The sequence below is a fragment of the Carettochelys insculpta genome, chromosome 4 (assembly GCF_033958435.1).
Source record: "Carettochelys insculpta isolate YL-2023 chromosome 4, ASM3395843v1, whole genome shotgun sequence".
Classification (NCBI taxonomy): Eukaryota; Metazoa; Chordata; order Testudines; family Carettochelyidae; genus Carettochelys; species Carettochelys insculpta.
This window is the reverse complement of record NC_134140.1, coordinates 8,612,259-8,625,872: the sequence shown is the minus strand read 5'-3', so window position 1 is coordinate 8,625,872 and position 13,614 is coordinate 8,612,259. Positions and strand designations below refer to the sequence as shown.

General features: G+C 48.5%; 1 long non-coding RNA gene across 1 annotated transcript in view; it reads left to right on the top strand.

The window, feature by feature from the left end:
- The window catches only part of LOC142011933 (uncharacterized), a 55,711-nt gene that overhangs the window by 12,767 nt on the left and 29,330 nt on the right, over positions 1-13,614 (top strand). Inside the window, exon 2 of the long non-coding RNA XR_012645218.1 lies at positions 11,865-12,053. This is a non-coding gene — a long non-coding RNA (uncharacterized LOC142011933). The remainder of the gene's footprint in view (positions 1-11,864; positions 12,054-13,614) is intronic.

Below are 13,614 nucleotides of genomic sequence, written 5' to 3'. Positions count from 1 at the left end.
CTGAGGGCTGCAGGTGCACGTGGGTGCTCTGCTAATCAGCTGGGCGGGATTTAAATCTCTCCTGGGTGGCCGCCCAAGCACTCAGCTTACAGGGAGTGCTGGCTGAGAGATTTTTTTATGCGTAAATGTTGTATCTTCTTTGGAAGCTCATGATACTTCAGCAGTTCCACTGAGGGCCGCCGGAGGCCCCAGGGCAAGTAGGGAGGGAGGCCTGGCTCTGCACCCTGGAAGGGGCAGGGCCATTAATGGCAGAAGGGAAGGGGCCCAAGTCATTTGACCCTCAGCATCACCAGGACTGCAGTTCTGAGTCCCTGCTCCATCACACTCCCCAGCTCCCTCCCAGCCACATGCAGCTAGAGCTTGACTGCCATAGCAATTCAAAGAGGCCCAGAGCTCCTGCCACTGCTGTTGTTTGGCAGCACCTGGAGCTCCAGACCCCTTTGAAAAGCCAGTCCCCCGTCTCCCTCCATCATCAGGCCTGCACTTCAATATTTGCATCAATGCAGCCTTCAGGGAGCTCCGTGGGCTATGCTATAATAAATCTATGGCCATCTGAGAACCTCCCCAGTTAACGCTATTCTGTACACCATGGCCACTGGGCACTTCAACATTGCAGACAGGAGAGAACTGGGATCCCACCCTAAAAAAGAATTCCTATGCATTATTAGCCACATATGGCTGATGTCCCACACCTGAGCAGCTGAACTCAGTCTCTCTACACAGAGATCAGTGGTGCAAAGTGTAGCCAATTCCTTACAGTGTGCTTAGTCAAAATGTTTCTTGTTTACTTTTGACAACAGTTGTCCTTTTCATTTTATTGAGTGGTCTCTTAATTTTACTGTGTGAGGAGGACTTCAGAAACACCCCTTTGTCTTTCCTATACCACTGGGTACTCTTTTCAATGGAACCAAATCTACAAGGAACTAACCACTTCTTGGAGAGGCGCTGGGACCCCGGTTGTCTATGGCGGTTGACAGCACTCACCTGTTCTCTGGAGGGGCTATGCATTCAGAGGATCAGCTGCAGCACAGATCTGTTCCTTTAAAACTGTTACAGAACACACATATCCCGCCTGCCGCCCCAGTAATCGTTTGGTTGCTGTTCTCCTCACCTGGTCTGGTCCTGCTCTGGTTCTGTTGAGATGCAGACAATGTCAGTCACTGCATTTTCCCATGATGAGGTCCCAGTATGAAGATCCAATTACACCTGTATATAGAAGTCAACTTATTGGTCTGAAAATCATTTTCCTGGGTCCAGTGTAGTGTCTGACGGGGTTCTTCCCTTAGAGTTGTCAGACGCGTGCCTCCAGATATCTCACCTCCAGTCTGGTTCCCATGCAGCTCTTCAGGAGAAATTCATGCACAGGCAAATCTAAGCCAGATGTCAGGCCTGAACCACAAGTGTATCTCTTGACAGGGTGCAGGCACTTGGACCTTCCATTGTCATGGCAACCATTCTCACATCACTGCTCTTGCCACATGTAGCCCCAAATAAAAAGCCCCGTCACCAAGGGCTACACTAAGCTTCCTCAGCAAGGCTGTGCTGGAAAGCTAGAGCAGGTGCACTGCTGGAGTATCAATATCAGGATGCGTTTTGCTTTCAAAAGCTTTGTTTGTCCTCTTGAGGAGCTGGCTGGCTGTCTCCCAGCATGGTGCTATGAAAGTAGCTGGGCCCAGGGCAAGGATCCCACCTAGACGCAATTAGTGTGGGGATTATGGAGTGGGGGAATCACCTTGCTCCACCCCCTCCCTACCCATGCCCTGCCTTGTCCATGCTTTATCAGTGCTCTGCCCCCTTGCTCCCCTGCTCTGCCCTTTCTCCCCTGTTCTGCCTCTACCCTTTCCCTGCCCCTGCTCTGCTCCCTCCTCTGCTCCAAGCCTGAAGATGACAAAACTGAGGTGGTGGGGGGTTGCAAACACTTTGGAGGATAGAGCTAAAATTCATGAGGAGCTTGATAAATTGGAAGAACTTGGCTATAGACAACAAAATAAAATTTTAAAAAGGCAAACACCAAAGGGATTAAACCAAAATCAACAAACAAAGAACTGCACTGCTGAGAGGGATCTGGGTGCTGTGGTGGTTCACAATTTCAATGTGAATGAGCAATGTTGGGTTGCATTAACAGAGGCACAGCATACAAGTTATGGGACAGGACGAGTGCTGATTAGACTTTGGCTAGGTTACTGTGTCCAGCTTTGGTCACTGCTGCATAGAAAGGGTGTAGAAAAATGGGAAAGGATCCAAAGGCAAGTGACCAAGCTGATCAGAGGGCTGGAATACAAGCCACAAGAGCAACGGTTGATGGAACTGAGGGGTTTAGTCTGGAAAAGAGATAAAAGGGGCTATGACAGTGGTCTTCAAATATTTGAAAGAGGTCCATAAAAACAGTGAAGAAAAGTGGCTCTCTCTTGCCACAGAGGACAAGACAAAAGACAATGGATTCAAACAAAACATGGCAGATTTGGATTAAACTTTCTAACGATAGGAACATACTGGATAATGGAACAGACCTGCCAGAGAGGCTGTGAAAGCTCCCTCAGCAGACTTTTCAAAAGGAGGCTGGGTGGCCATCTATCTTAGATGGTTTAGACGCAACAAATCCTGCATCTTGACAGAGGGTTAAACTAGATGACCCTCGTGGTTCCTTCTAACTCTATGACATTATGATTCTTTCTTGACTTCTGGTTGCTTCATTTCAGCTATCTTCCATCTTTCTAAAGCCCTCTCTCATTATTTTATCACACTTCTCATGAGTCTGGGTGTTTTTTAAAGCTCTGTCTCTTTGAGTCAAGTAATTATGAGAGAATCGCTGTTTTCATTTAAAGTAACCAAAAAAAAATCACCATAATTGTCTAGCTCTCCATCTTACAGAGTAAGGCTTGAAGGCATGAAGCCTGAATGCTCAGCCTCCACAAGGCAAATCAAAAGTACCGTTGGACTTATTTTTTAAATCTTATGAGTTTGTGGAGCCTGACTCACGATTTTTTAAATGCTTGAGGTTGGTGATCTGGGATACTTGTTGCTTGGAGGACAAAGCAGAAGGTTACATTCTCCTGAGACATTCAGCAGCAGGGCAAGAACGCTGCAAGCAAGTTATTTTTTACTGTTTGCATAGCATGGGCTTCTGCTTCGTTAACCCAATAATGCTGCTTTATTACTGATCTCACTTAGGTAGCTCTGCAGCTGTAAGTGGCTCTCAACAACCCCAGAGTGGAAGTTCTCTCCCTCTAGAATGCTGATCGTCAGAGCTGAGACAAAGAGAAGTCAAGATGTGAGGCAACGGTTCAGGAAAAGGAGGGTGATTACAGCAATGCTCAGTTGTGCTGGGACACTCATTGGCCAAGAAGGGAGTAGACAGACTCTCCTGCCTCCTCTCTCCCCTGCAAGAGCAGAGATACAGCCCACAGCTTAGCTCACACTGGGCAATCAACTGTTAAGTGTTGTGGGCATCTTGCGGTCGGGGCAAGAAGACAGCATCCCCTACACCCTCCTCCTAGAGGAGTGCATCTTCTAGCCTCTGACCATCTCATAGGCAGGCCTGCTGACAGCGGGGCAAAAGGCCCAGCATTTTAAAGGGGCCCAGAGCTCCAGCAGCCACTGCTACCAAAGTATCATGGCAGCGGCCAGCGCTCCAGGCCCCTTTGAAATGCCACGGAGCACTGTGCTGCCACTCTGTGTGCTGCTCTGAGGGAGCATGGGGAGGGTGCCGGGCTGGCTGTCCTAAGCCCTGCCCCTTCCATCCGTGACCCTAGCCCTTCTGGGGTGGGTAGCCAGGTCCACTCACCCACCTTGCCTCCAGGCCCCCAGTGTCTGTCAGCACTGCTGTCCGCAGGCAGATGAAAAAAGGGGCCTCACTTTCAAACTAGCCTCATGGAACCCAGCTGAGAAAAAGCCAGACATGCCAGGGCAGTGAGAGAGGGGGAAGCAGCCTGGATCTCGTAGCCAAGAGCATCAGGGTAGTCAGGACTGCTGTGAGGTAGGGTGACCATATTTTCCTATCCCAAATACAGGACAGGGAGATATAAGAAGGGAGGGGTGGCTCCTCCCAGCTCCACTGAGGCGTGGGGAGCCATGAACCCAGCAGCAGCCACGGGGAGGCTCCTGGCTCCCCACACCTCTGGGAGCCAGCAAAGAGATGGCAACCACTGGTGCTGCTCCCAGCTTCCTCAAGCATTTAGGAGGAAGCAAGGAGGCAGTAGCTGCCAGAGCTCCCCCAGCTTCCCCAGCCCTCGGGGACCCAGAATATTTAGCCACTGGATGCTTTGTAAGATGTCGCACACAAGCCAGGGATGCACTGGTTGTTAATCTTAGCGAGTGATGTATGTATGGTTACTGTGTTAATAACTGTAGATTCAATGACCAGGAAGGTGGTTCTGCAATGCTCTCTGGAGAGCAAAGGGCATGACAAGGCACCAAAGATGGCACAACCATCCACTGCAGCCTAGGAAGTCCCATCCGTGAAGACTTTTCGTGCCACTGGAACCAGGCTTCTGAGGTCGAGAGAGTGGAGCTTGCCCCTGTGCAATGGCTTTTCCACTTTAAACATTCTCCTGCACAGGTTCACCACTTCTGTCTACCTCAAAGTCCTACAGCAATGGCAGAGGGGTGAAGCAACAGGTGGAGGTGACCACGGGGAGTCGTAACTCCAAACCTGCACATAGGCAGCCTGTGGACTTTGGTCGCTCAACTCTGACCCCGGGACGACAGAGGAGTTTGGCAGCATCCCAGGCAACTGAGCAGGCCTTTTTAGGAACAGCACTGCTCAACCTCAAAATGAGGGAGGGGACTAGAAAAGGTGTCCCAAAAATTGCTTGTCCCAACCAAAATGGCCAGCATGCCGCAGCTGGCAGTTTTACCCTCACAGCAGTCGAAAAACAGTGAAAAGAAAGATATTTGCAGCATGGAATGTTCGTACCCTCTTGGACAGGGAGAACGCTGTGAGGCCTGAAAGAAGAATGGCCTTCATAGCAAGAGAACTGCCACATTATAACATTGACATAGCCACCCTGAACAAGACCAGACGGCAGAGGAAGGATCCATCTGCGAACCAAAAGGAGGTTACACCTTCTTCTGGAAAGGCAGGCCAGAAAATGAAGACAGAATCCACAGAGTGGGACTTGCCATCAAGACATCACTTCTGCACCAGCTTCCTGACCTACCAACTTGCATCACTGAGTGTCTGATCAAGCTCTGCTTCCCCCTCAACACCTCTTGCCACGTTACAGTCATCAGTGCTTATGCCCCCATGCTGACTAGCAACGACGAAGCAAAAGAAAGTTTCTATGAGGACCTTGACCATCTTGTGAAAGCAACTCCTCCTAGTGACAAGCTTCTCCTGCTGGGTGACTTCAATGCCAGGGTTGGCAAAGACTGTAGGACCTGGAAAGGTGTGCTGGGGCATCATGGTGTTGGTAATGTGAATGCCAATGGCCGCCTTCGGCTGAGCTTGTGTGCAGAAAATGACCTGACGATTACCAACACTCTCTTCAGGCAAGCCGATAAATACAAGACCACATGGATGCACCCGAGATCAAAACAGTGGCACCTGACTGACTAGGTCATCGGTCGCAGGCAGAATATTTGAGATATTAAGATCACCAGGGGCATGCGGGGAGCTGAGTGCTTGACTGATCATAGACTCATAAGATCAGTCCTTATGCTGTACATCACACCACTGCACCACAAGAAGCTCAAGGTTGTCAGACCCTCCTTCAACATTGGGAGGCTGCAACATACCGGTCAATGTGAGAAATTCGCAGGCTGCCTTGACAAAGTGCTGACGTCCCATGGACCTCTGCCTGGAGACCCAATGCAAAAGCGGGACCAGTTCAAAACCCTGGTGATGGAGTCAGTCAAGTGAACACTAGGACTGAAAAGGAGAGTTCACCATGACTGGTTTGATGAAAATGACAAAGCCATCATGAAGATCTTAGAGGAAAAACAGAATGCATTTCTGCTATGGCAAAACGATGAGTCCTCAATCTCTAAACATGAGACCCCGGAGCAAACGGCACTTCGCAAAATGCAAGATGAGTGGTGGGAGAGTAAAGCTGATGAAATCCAATACTACGCTGACACTGAGAACTCCAAGATGTTCTTCAGTGCTGTCAAAGCTATATATGGACCTTCAAAGCTAAGTACTACACCTCTCCTGTCTGCAAATGGCATGACCCTTCTGAGGGAAAAGAACAGCATCAACAATAGGTGGAGAGAGCACTTCAGCAACCTTCTCAACAGACCTTCCATTGTCGACCCTGTAGCCCTAGACCAAATCCTTGAAACCCACAACAGACAGTGTTGACCTGCCCCCTACAATGGATGAGGTCAAAAAGGCAATCAGCCAGACCAGATCTGGCAAAGCCACTGGGATGGACAGTATCCCTGCTGAAATTTTCAAAGCTGCAGGACCAGTGTCACTTGAAGCCTTTCACAACACCTTGATCAGCATCTGAGAAGAAGAAGACATGCCCAAAGACTTTAAGAATGCCGCAATCATCTCGCTGTTCCAGAACAAGGGCAACAAAGCTGACTGTGGAAATTACCGGGGCATCTCACTTCTCTGTGCTGCTGGGAAGATCTTGGCTCGAATCATCCTCAACCGTCTGATCATCAGCATCTCAGAGGAGAACCTACCAGAGGCACAGTGTGGTTTTCGCCCAGGCCACAGCACCATTGGCATGATCTTTTCTGATCGTCAGGCCCAGGAAAAGTGCATAGAGCAGAACTTGGATCTGTACGCTGTCTTTATAGACCTGACCAAGGCATTTGACACCGTCAACAGAGAAGCCCTGTGGATTATCTTGTCAAAACTTGGCTGCCCGAGAAGATTTGTTAACCTCATACGCCTGTTCCATGATGACATGACTGGCTTTGTTCTTTCAGATGGTGAGTCCTCAGATCCATTGGACATATTCTGTGGTGTGAAGCCAGGGTACATGCTGGCCCCAGTGTTATTCAACCTCTTTTTCACATGTGCCCTCAGCCACGCAGTTAGGGACCTGGACCATGGAGTCTACATAAAATACAGACTTGATGGGTCAGTTTTCGACCTTCATCATCTGAATGCTAAAATCGATACACTTGAGAGGCTCATCCTTGAAGCCCGTTTTGCTGAGGGCTGTGCACTTATGGCACACAAGGAATCTGATCTCCAGCTCATCGTCAACAAGTTTGCTGATGCCCCTCGCCTCTTTGGTTTGACCATCAGCCTAGGAAAGACCGAGGTACTATTTCAACCTGCTCCAGGATCTGCTGTTCTCCCCGCTTCAATCTTTATTGAAGGAACAGAGTTAAAAACAATAGAGGAGTTCACGTACCTTGGCAGTGTGACAGCCAATGATGGCTCCCTTGACAAAGAAATCAGTGCCAGAATCTGCCAGGCCAGCTGGGCACTAGGACGTCTGAGAGCGCGAGTGTTGAATCAGCACAATATCCAACAGTCCACTAAACTGGAAGTGTACAAGGCTGCAGTCCTGACCAGTCTCCTGTATGGCTGTGAAACCTGGACTTTGTACAGAAAACATATAAAACTGCTGGAGCACTTCCACACATGCAGCCTGAAGTCAATACTGCACATTTGATAGCAGGACAGAGTTACAAACCTGGAAGTCCTGGACAGAGCAGGAACCACGAGCATCGAAGCCATGATTCTGAAAGCCCAGCTTCACTGGACAGGGCACATCATACGAATGGAGGAGTCAAGAATCCCTAAGCAACTCCTCTACAGTGAACTCTCCCAGGGCAAAAGGAATCAAGGTAGGCCTCGCAAGAGGTTTAAAGACTGAGTGAAGGCCAACATTGCTCATGCTGGTTTAAAACCAGATCAGCTAGAGCAGCATGCAAAAGACCGAACAGGCTGGCATGCTCTTGTACAACATGCATATGACAACTTTGAAGAGCAACGATGCGTACACCTCAATGATGCTTGTGAGAGGAAGAAAGTGACAGCAGCAGCCACACCAACAGAGCCAGGACAATTCCCTTGCCCCCACTGTGAACGCCCATGCCATTCAAAGCTTGGACTCCTCAGCCACATGCGAGTCCACAGCCAACGAGCCTGTGCAAGCTCAAGACATCATCATTGGACACGACAGACTACCTACATTGTAATAACTGTGTGGGCTGGGCTTATGTTCTGAACATAGGTTCAGATTAAGCAATCCGAGTGGAGCAGATAAACATAACTGCAAGAGGCAAAGGCATTTTATTTCACCTGTTTGTCTAGATCACTGAAGTAAATGGTTGAAGGTGAGACCAGAGACAAGGGAAGCACATTTACATCTGCAGTAAACAAAGTCACTAAGGCAACAGAAAAACAAATAGAGCAGTGGATGTGGAAGACAGCATGGCATCTACAGCCCAGCAGAAGAGTGGCACTTTGGATTTGCTTTGCAAAAATATAGTTCAAAGGTTGAATTAAATTTAAAAAAGAGAGAAAACTGCGTAGATATCCAGCAGGTCAGGAACAAATGAGGTGACATGCTGATTCTGTGAATGTTGGATCCTCTGGAATGGAGATCCTGATCGCTTGGTGTAAGTACAAAAACTTCAAGCAAAGATTGTAACTAGCTACAACTGTGTTTCAGTCCCTAGAAAGTATGTACTTGACACTTTTACTCTTGTTTAGTATCACTTAAATCTCTGTTCTTTGTTAACATTCTTAGTTTTACTATAATCCATCTCAGTGCTAAAACAACAAGCGCTGTGGCATTTAGAGACTAAAATGTATTAGGTCACAAGCTTTCCTGGGTAAAACCCATTTCATCAGATGGACTGGAGTGGAAATAACAGAATGCTGAAGAATGGAGTGAGTTGCCAGCTAACCTAACAGGCTCTTTGAATACACTGTCTCTTTGGAGGAAACAAATTTAATAATTTCAGAGAGTGTCCAGTGACAGCAACTACCTACTCCTGGGAGATGTTTTGGGGAACTGGGGTTTGCTGGTTTTTGCCTGCAAAGTAAGATTTAGACTGGCACAGTCTCAAGGGGCACATCTATACTAACTGGAAGAGCTGGTAATTGATCTTCCGGAGTTCAATTAAGCGTGCCTAGTGGGGCCATGCTGAATCAAATGCTAAGGTTTCTGCCATTGACCCCAGTACTCCAGTCATGAGGAGGAAGAGTAAGTCAATGGGAGAGTTTCTCCCACAGACTTCTTTCCCCCAACCCCACACCCCGCCCCCCTCAGTAGTTTGCCGGTGAAGCAGCCAGGCTGACGTGGGAGGGAGCTGACACACAAGGTCATCTCCAGTAAAGCTTGCTGTTGCAAAGGCAGAGGGGTAACTCAGTGGCTTACAAATGTAGGCTGCCCTGAGGGAAGTGTCACAATAATTCATAACTGCTCTGTGAGGCAATGACCTGAAAAAGGAAAAGGGACTTGAAGCTTTTAAACAAAAGGCTTTCCTGAGCTCCTAGGCAGGTTATTGGTTTGGAAAGGCCAAGCTGGACTTTGAGCTGTAACAAGTACTCTGTGTAGATGGTGTTCTGATTTTGCAGATGGAGCTGGTAGTGATACACTAAACAGTGCCTGACAAGTATCAGAGGGATAGCCATCTTAGTCTGTATCTGCAAAAACAACGAGAAGTCCTGTGGCATCTTATAGGCTGACAGATTTTTTGGAGCATAAGCTTTTGTGGACAAAGATCCACTGTATCAGATGCATGAGACACTTCCCATTATCTTTCTTACAGCACTGCCAGATTTAAATGGCTCAGCCTGAAATTTTCATTGCTGAGTGTCTGATTCAGATGGAATTATTTTGGTACACTTCAGCATAAAGTGCTCAGCGGGTTCAGGAAACAAGATTAGGGAGGAATATGTTGCTTGTCCCTGTTAAAAAATGTTTTTGACCAGCTGTTTGGTTGAAAAGCTTTAGTGCCTCCTATCTTTTGCAACAAGGACTTGAAGATGAGCCAGGTGGCTTCCCTCATGTCAGGGATGTGCTTTTTGCTATCACAGTGAAAATTCACCCAAATTTAGCAAGACAGAATGGAGGGGAGCAGGTTCCGCATGAGATATACAAAAACTGTGTTAAAAGAACGTGAAGGTTGCAGATTCAGGTAGTAGGATGCAGTCTTTAATTACACAATCACACTGTTTTTACTACAAAACCCCTGCCTCATTCAGGGTCCAGCATGGACCTGCTCAGGCTGAATCAAATCTGCTTGGTAAAGGAGGCTGTTGTCTGTAGGACCTCTCCGTCATTTGCTCCAGTAGCCAGAAGCTGTGCTCTGAATTCAGTAAGAGAATGGAAGGTCCCATGGTTAAGACTGTTGACTGCTACCCTGGGGTGAGGTAACATCTCTAACTGGACTAACTACTGTTGGTAAGAAAGCCAAGCTTCTGAGCTTACACAGAGCTCTTCTTCAGGACTAGCATGCTAGTCCTGCTTCTGCTCTAGAGTTCCCTTGTGTTGCTGGGCAGGTCATGTACACATGTTCACTATGGGCACGAACTCTGGGGTCCTCGTTTTCTGATTTGCTGAAGTGCTGAACACTCAAAACTGCCACTGAAGTCAATCAGAGCAGTTCTCTGAACACATAATGTACTATTAAAATACTAAGTACACGGAAAAGTCAGGTGCTAGGCATCTCCAATAGGACATCCAACATTAGTGGACTGTGGCCTTGCAAGGGTTGAACCCAGCCCTGGGAAAGGGCTGAGAATGTGGAGCCAGCAGCTGTGGCACATAACAGCCACTTAGGGGACAGCCAAGGGCTGTTCCTGGGTGGAGAGGAGAGAAGACTTCTTCTCTGTCAGTGGAGCAGGAGGGACCTGGCTGTCAGGAAGCTAGAGGTTCCCTAACACAGAAGAGGACTGGAGGAAAGGCAGATAGAGGTGGGGGAGCTCTGGCCAGACAAGCCCCAGGCTGCAGGGCCTGAGACAAGGCCTTTGGGTATTAAGGCTGCAGGGAGACAGTCAAGGCAGCAGAATTACCAGCCATTTCGGACTGCAGTTTGTCCCTGAAGTTAAGGAGCTGAATGATGACTGGTAGTGGGTCACTGAGGGAAAGTGGTTCAGGGTTTCCTGGGAAGGAGGAACCCCAAGAGTCAAGCCCTGGGGCAGGGCAGTAGCCTGAGGCAGGGCTCCGCAGTCTGGGAGGGTGGCAGGTCCTGATATAAAGTAGAGAAAAGGCAGATAACAGTGGGCAAGACACCAACCAGAAGAGGGCATTCAGGAGGCTGGAAGAGCTAATTCCCGAGTGACCAGGAGGGGGTGTCATGTCAGCGAGTTGCACCCCATGAGATGGACATATGACGGTTTTTGACCGTAATCTCCCAGTGTCTCAGCTCTGCACCTCATCTCACTGGGACATTGCAAAGACGACTACACATCATGCCACTGTTCTACCATAGTGTGGAATAAGGGGATACAATGGAGGTATATAAAATACATAGGACAGAAGGAAACTTGGACAACTTGCTTATGTGCACCCTCGCTCTCATAACACAACAGCAATACAATTGAAACAACAAATGTAAAACTCAGCAAGGGAATATTTTTTCTAAATAAAGCACAGTTAGCCTGTGGAACTTCTTGTCACAAGATATAGCACTACAGTAAACCCTCCATTTAATGGACTAACAGAGTGGAAGGGCTGTCCATTCCGCCCAATAGTCTGTTAAATGTGAGGGTTTACTCCCTCCCCCTGCAGGATCTCCCAGCCCCATTCTGACCCCAACTTCCCTGCAAACCAAACCTCTGCCACTCACCAGCTCTGGTGCAGAAGCCGCTGGAGCCTGCTGGCTGGAGATGCCTGTTTCCAGTGGCCGCAGGCACCTGTGGGATGGGCACCCGCCCATGGGCACCTGGCCTCCCCGCAAGAGCCTCCTGGTCCTGAGCGGCTGGAGCTGTCTCGCTGCAGGCACCTGGTCACACAGCTGAAGCCAGCTGGCCCCGCACAGCAGGAACCACCTGGCTGCTTGCAGCTGGAGCTACCTCACCATGGGCAGCAGCAGGGGCCACCACGCAGCCTGGAGGAGCTGCCACAGGAGCACGTGGCGGCTCTGACAAAGAAGGTGGTGGTGTCAGAGGCTCCTCTGGACTGCAGCAGGTAAGTCCTTTAATTTTGAGGTGGGAGGGGGGCAGGAGGGATTTTTCAGATTTTACTGACCCCCATTTAGCAGACCTCAGGAACAACAGGGGATGTCCGTTGTTTCCAAAGTCCACTAAATTGGGGTCCGTAAAATCAAGGTTTTACTGTAATGAGAACATAGAATCATGGAATCCTAGGGCTGGAAGAGACCTCAGGAGGTCATCGAGTCCAGCCCCCTGCCCAAAGCAGTATCAAGCCCAACTAAATCATCCCAGCCAGGACCTCGTCAAGCTGAGACTTAAAAAAACTCTAGGGATGGAGATTCTACCACCTCTCTAAGTAACGCATCCCAGTGCTTCACCACTCTCCTGAGGAAATAGTTTTTCCTACTATCCAACTGAGTCCTCCTGCACTATAACTTGAAACCATTGCTCCTTGTTGTGACATCCATCACTACTGAGAACAGCCTCTCTCCATCCTCTTTAAACCTCCCTTCAGAAGATAAAGGCTGCTATCAAATTGCCCCTCAGTCTTCTCTTCTGCAACAAAACAAACCCAAATCCCTCAGCCTTTCCTCATAGGTCATTGCTCCAGCCTTCTTTTAATTTTGGTTGCCCTCTTCTGGACCCTCTCCAATTCATCCACATCCTTCTATACTGGGGCGGGGCCCAGAACAAGACAAAATACTCCAAATGTGGCCTCACCAATGCCAAATAAAGGGGAATAATAACTTCTCTAGACCCACAATTACATCTGATCATGTAAAATATTATTTTTACAAGGGACACAAGACCTCATGCTTCAGGGCATGGACCAACCACTAATTGTTTGGGATAGGGCAGCAGTTTCCCCTATGGGCAGTTTACTCCATAGTTGTTCATTAGGAGTATTGAAAGAGTATTGGAGCTGAACCCTCCTCTTAAACACCTTGTACTGGACACTGGTCTAAATGGACCATGGGGCTGGTTTGAATGGAAACCCTGTGTCCCATGTTAGACTTCTTCCACCAGTGACCCTTGCACAAGATCACTTTACACTTCTAGCTTCTGTAAGGACATGTTATTGGAAGTCGGGGTATTAGAAACTTCAGCTGTAGATCTCAGTTATTGCCTGTGTGACAGTTTCAGCATGTGCAGCACTTCCTCTTTTGAAGCACATGAGGACTGAAGGCTATGACTTTTTTTTGCTGCTATTTAGACTCAGCAGCTACAGAAGAAGCTGTAGCTAGAACCAGCGTACGTAGTGAATGTGTCATACAAAATGTTCTCACTCCCATTGCATCACCAAAATCTCTGTATTTGGAAACTCTGAATGGATTAAGTGCCCAGCTGTGCACACAATTACCTGCTTGGCATCTAGGAATGCTGACTTCTCCATGCAAATGCTGGTTCTCAGCATCTCCAGTGGCTACACACACATTGTGCTGGGCATCAATGCTGGGCCAACACATACATTTTGGTATTAAGGATGTCAAACTCTTAACCAATAACCATCCCAGGAAGCATGAGGCCAGAGGTGGCTAGTGTAGGGATTCCCAGAGGCCACTGGGCCATGTGGGAGCAGAACTGGAGGAAGGCCT